This window comes from Phaethon aethereus, assembly GCF_964289735.1.
Source record: "Phaethon aethereus genome assembly, chromosome: 4".
In the NCBI taxonomy this organism is placed as follows: domain Eukaryota; kingdom Metazoa; phylum Chordata; class Aves; order Phaethontiformes; family Phaethontidae; genus Phaethon; species Phaethon aethereus.
Genome location: NC_138578.1, coordinates 19,058,466 through 19,064,815, shown reverse-complemented (window position 1 = coordinate 19,064,815; position 6,350 = coordinate 19,058,466).

Below are 6,350 nucleotides of genomic sequence, written 5' to 3'. Positions count from 1 at the left end.
GTTGAACAGGTTTATATTTTACGATCAGAGTTTTACCACCCCGAATAATGATGTATTCTCAAAGGTACATGTTTCAGCATTGACCCACAAAGTCTAACTAATTCTGTTCTCAAGGAAACAGTCTCGATGGAAGATTGTACTCCTGAAAGTTCTGTTATCTTTCTTGATTTGCATCTCTGCCGCCTTCTGCACAAAGGAAGGAATCAAAGGAAAAATCATACTGGGGCAATTCCATGAGACATTAAATGAGGCAGGAATAAGGAATTCACTAAGCAACGCTGCCTTCTCTGTACGCCTCGGTGGTTTGTAATTTTTGCAAATACCAAGGAAGCTGCACAGGTAAGAAATTAAGTGTCTATTTAAAATAGCACGTATTTCTCTTGGGTATCCTCTCTAATGATGCTGGACACAGTTGATAAGATGAACACTGATTCAGCGTTCAAAAATTTAACAAAGGACTTCTTATGTATAGGATGTGTTTCAGTGGAATACTGGAATGGCAAGGTGAAGATTTTTTTTTCCAATTTTTTTAATAAAAATTTGGTGTTTTGAAGAGAATACAAACACAAAATGTCAAAAATTTCAAACCTCAAATGCATTTTTTTTTCTTTTTTCATGACAAATACTGCAGAAGCTGACATGCTGGAAGGCTTTTAAATACCTGCAAACAACAAAGGAGAGGAGAAATCTTAAAAAAAAAAATTCTGTAACAGATGTCTCACCTTTTTGTATGATACCTGCCTGCTGTGATAGTTTGTTTACAACTGTCTATAAATCTCATACATATTTTTAGAACTATCCTCTAAACTTGCATTAAAACTATTCTAGCCTCAAAAATTTTTAACAAAATATTATAATTCTATTGGAAGTAGTTTAGCATTTTGCAAATAACATATTATTGTTGCTTATCCTCAAGCTGTGAAATGTTCTTTTGTCATAAAGGAACCACCCTGTCCTATCAGAAGGACTGTCACGTGTATTTTTCAATGCCACAGCAGTTGAGTCTTCAGGAGTAATACTTGGAGGAAAGTTCAGAAACTGAACTATCAATTCCATGAATATTGAATATATTCATTAATATAATATTAATATATATATATATATATGAATATACATGTATGTATCTGTTCCCAATAGCTGCAACGCACTTAGGTGCTTTGGCTGTTAATTCTAACTAGGGTCTTACTAAAGCTTGACAATGGAGGCAGGGCATTCTGACTGCAAGGCACTATTGACCGGACCTTTCCTACCCCAGGAGTGAGCAAGTACCAGAATATTTAGGTAAATCGTTTCCTGCAAACTGTTTCATAATAGAGCTGGAGCATCTGAATTAAAAGAACAACAAGTATGTTGTCATTTAAATCCAGAGTACTGACACATTTTAATGAAAGCTGCGACTCCTCATAAGCTGTATGAGAAGCTCTTGGGGATAGGCATTTTACACAGTGCAGCATGCCAAACCTTACCGTAAGAGGGAGCTACACCTCATTTAAGTCATGTTTCTAGTCTATAACCAAATGGGCTCTAATGACAATTTACTATTTTTTTTTCTTTACAAACACATAGCACAAGGTGGAAGGTTTAAGTCTGTTTTAGTTGGTGCCTGCCACTGTGACCAGAACCCCCAGCTGTTGAAAGCTCACCAATCTAGCTGAAGTACTGTAAAGCATTATGGGCAGGGCCATGGTACCTGCTATCAAACACCTCGAGTATGGAGTAGTGAGGCAGCTGAATGGAGAAGATGACTGTCCTCCCTTGCCTCGACATCCTGAAGGTAAAAATAAAAACGGAACTGGCATTCAACTTCTGCATTTATCCTTCCCCCCTGCTCCCTTCTGTGAGAAATTGTGCTCTGAATAACTAATAACACGCATGCGTGCAAATCTGAGTAGTATGGAGCATGTCAGTATGAATCCTGACGACCTTTTGCATGTTTAAATAGCTTTATGAAATATATTGCCACTGACTAAATGCTTGTGTAAAATCTGAGCAAAAGAGTAGGTTAGGATTTAGTGCTCATGTGGTATTTCCTGAGGATAAATTCCTCTCCTGGCAAGTAACTAAGTAAATCTTGATCCTGTTGATGGTTTGTTTGCTAAAATAACATTATAAGGAGTGTCCCAGGAAAGACGTGTAGAAAATACTGATTAGTCTCAGGGTTTTTTTCCTTTCCAGAAATATTTGGGATCTCTTTATTAAAAAATCATATAGATTATTTACAAAATATAATGATGTAAATGAAGCAGACCCAAGAGATTGACTAAACGCTAAAAAAAAAAGGCAGAGAGAAGGCTGGGTAGGGTCACATCTCATGGAACAAGGTAATACTATGACTCTTCTCCCAAATCCCAAACAGAAAAGACATTTTGAAGAAGCAGCAAGTAAGCAACAACTTCAAGACATATCTAACCTAATGAGGCTGTCCTAAATGATGTGTTGTTCAGATCACCAAACGAAACCTTTTACATGGAATTATGGGATAGGAGATAGGACAATGTAAATTATCCATATATCAATGTATGGAAATACATTCATATATTGATACCGATATATGGAAACTAGTATACAGAGGTTTTATCACAATAAGCTTGATACCTGACATCTCAGTGCAAGTCTGCATGGAATGACTGTGTTCATTTTAATGCAGGATATGTCACTTAGGGGACACAAAGATCAAAGGCAGTTATTTACCTCTACTGCATATCCAGAGGTACATGTATCAAAACGTTTCCAGAGAGCCCATGTGCATCCTCCCTTGCAGCCAAAATATTTAAGAGCCTAAGAAAAAACAAAGCTCTTCTGAAAGGATTCTGGAGAAGTAAATGAAGTAAAAACTAGATAGGCAAGCCAATTTTTACTTAGGCTAACATAGATACTTCCAGCTTCCGTGCTGAGTATAAAGTGTAATTCTCTCCAAATGAAAAATATATTCAGTCACTAAGTACAGCTGGAACAGCCACTTTGAGAAACCTGGCTTTCATTTTACCAGTCTCTTCTAACTATGTACCACTTGCAAAAGTCTTGACCTTGAATTTATACCACAAGTAATACTTCTGCTCTACAAATCATGTCACTGAACATCAAAGTGCCTAATCTGAGCACAGAAGTGCCACGAAGATGGAATGTACATGTCCTAAATTCTGGGCTTCAACAGGAGCAATGTAGAACGTTTAGGGTTATTACCTCTATCACCCATAGCAAAATCATATAGTCATATGCTGCTTGTTGACATGTCCAGAGATGGAAAATACAGCTGATGTGGAACAAAACTTTTGCTTGAACACTTCGGAATATTTGCCATGCCAGTGCATCCCAAGATTGCGTTAAGGCTGGGTCTCATAATCCCACTGCAAATCAAAACCACTATTTCTATATTCATTTTGTTAGTTTGAATGTTTGTCCATTTTGATATATTGTAAAATGAAAATCTGTCAAGAACTAATAAAAGGCCTGAATACAACAAAACTATGATTTCATTCATATTTGGTTCTAATTGTCAGTTACATGCATAGAAATACATGGTCAGACCTATAGTTCAGCCATACTAGTGTAAATTTAGAGAATCTGTCTGTTAGTATAGTTTTAAGGTGACTGTTTTTTGAAGAAATTTTTATTTTCAGAAACTGAAGTTACTTTACCAAAGTATAAATTAACAATGAACTATTTTGTAATGCAAGAGTCAGGTAGATGGATTTTAAAACTTAACAGGGTCATAGCCTATTTTCTGAAAACTGAGTACATTCAAATAACTAAATACAGAAATATTAATAATTGAGCAAGTTCTTTACTTGCTTCAGTTTTTCAGGGATCTTTGTAATGTTGAGGATCTCCCTTGTGGGCGTTACTCTATTTGTGTATGTGTTCTTAAAGTTATGTTTTTTCCCTAAGATTCAGATCTATGTCGACAGCTTTCTGTACAAGATCTCCTTTTACCTGAACTTGAAACTGAAAATTTAACTTAGTGTGTGCTAATGTGTCTGTGAATCTGTAACTTTATCTGTATTACACTATTTCATCTTTCCAGTTCATTTGCTGGATGTTTATGTTGAGTTGTGACAAAAGTGCATGAAAAAGGGTATGAAACATAATGTTTTTAAAAACACGTACTTGATCTCTATTAAAATATCAACTATTGTTTGACAACATCAAATGCCACTCCACAATTCTGTAGCAGGTGTTGTGGAAAGTAACCGTGGCTTCTGCAGCAAACCCGTGCCTGACTACAGAAAGAGACTTGTGGGAAAGCCGTCGGTGCTGGGTTCCAACAACCAGCCACTGCGGTGGAGCTGCTTCTGTGGCACAGCTGAGGAGGGTCACTGCTGGCTACAACACAAGCCGATGAGAGTATGAGTGAACAACTCCACTCAGAGCAAGGAACCTCACCACAAGGATGTACCTTTGTCAAGATGATAAAACTCAACTTGCCGTTGTATTCGGGGTGCTGCTCTACAGCTGCCTGTTTCCTCTCATGCAGTTCAACTATGAATAATAGTGTTTGATTAAAATGTTATTCTAATGTCACTTGTTTCAAAACTCACCATGAAATATTTCAGAGCACAGCTACAGGTTACCATTGCAGAAAGCCTCACTCCATGGTACTCATTGCAAGGCTTGCAAAGGGAGGCTGGAAAAAAATGTAGCTTTTTTCCTATTCTCCTTCTTCACGCTCGTTCCTCTCCCTCATGCTGTTGCCCCAGCTCTGCACTACTGCTTCCAAACCAAGTATTTCTGACAGAAAGGAGAGCGTGCACTCATACTGCTTCTCCAGTTCCGGACATAAAACTACGGCCATCCCGGAAGGAGCTGTTTATGTCTCCTACAGAAACACGTCTTCTAAGTTACTTGAAACTCTGGTTAAGGAAAAGGATTAAAAGTACTTAAGGAGAGGGAGAAAAAGGCGGCAGGAACTTGGCTATTCGAGGTGAGTGACAGCAGCTTGTCCTAGCACACCTGCAGCACTTGCTGCCTTCTGCAGGAGCTGAGCCTCCCTCATGTTTTCACAGGGAGAAAGCCTGCAGGGAAACTGGTGGTAGGCAGGACACCACGCCACGCTGGGGAGTAACTTTTTTTAAATAAACTGCAACTTAAATTACAATGCTAACAAATTTGGAGGTAAAAAAGTGTAACAGTAAGTTGTGTTATGGTTAACTTTGCGCTTTCTACTGGCATGAGAGCTGGCCCAGTTAGAATCAGTTGACGAAAAAACTAACAAAAGCCAGACAGCACTCAGAAAGTTCCAAGCGTGACTGTGTGACCCATACAAACTCGGGCAAGCACTGCAGAAGCGACGAGATTAACGGTAACAGCGCAAGAGCGAGCTGTAAAGTCGTCTTCCATGCGTTTTTATGCATTTACTTTATGCATAACCGCAGGTAAAAATAGTTTGCATTGCAAGCATTCTGTTTTCAGATAGATTAATGTGATGCCAGGGGACCGCTACGCCCCGTACCTGCCTTCAGAGGGCATCGCCAGCGACCAGCCGGCCGGCTCTGCGGGGCTCGGCGCTGTCCCGCCCGCTCCAGCCTCTCTTCGCCCCGCGGCCCGCCCGGAGGAGCGGGCACGGTGGGCAGGCCCCGCCCGGCGGCGGCGGCGGCGGCAGCGGCACCGGCACGGGAGGGAAATTGAGGCGAGCGGCGCGGAGCCGAGCGCCCCAGCGGGCGGGGTTGCGCCCGTTGATTGGTTGTGCGGCGGGAGGGCGGGGCGCGGCTAACGGCTGGCGGGGTGGTAACGCAGCTGGGTCTCGCGCTACCGCGTTGCAAGCGAGAGCGAGGGGATGGGTTGGTGGGGGAGGGGCCCCATCCCGGCACGCCGAGACCTCGGCCGGGGCCGCTGGTACAGCTTGGCCGCAGCGCGCAGGCTGCAGGCAAGGGGGCGAGCGCGTCGGCTACAAGAGGATCCTAAGCCGTGTGCGTGGATTTTTTGTGGAAGATGGCGGGTAAACTGGTGAAGTAGAGCTAGGCAAGTGTTCCCCCGTAATATTACGTGCGCCTCCGAAATAAACTCAAGAGGAGGGATGGCTGGTCAGGCATCCGCAGACCACAGCCAGAATTAAGCAACAGGTCTTTAAAATAGAGCAAATTTTATTGCATGAAATCATAACGGGGGGTGATAAGGGCAGAGATCCTTGTTGGAAGTGCTGCTGCATCTGTACCAAGTGGAAGGAGACGGACTACCATTGCTGCATATGGCCAGGGGAAAAGCTGGGCTGCCGGGAAAGGCTTGCTGCAACCTGCGGTCTCTTACAAACGGGGTGTCATCAAAAAAGTCTAAGAACTCCTGATAGCAGCAGTAACAGGACAGTGAAGATGTCTTGCAATTGCGCAGAGAAAATGCAAATTTCAATACAAGGG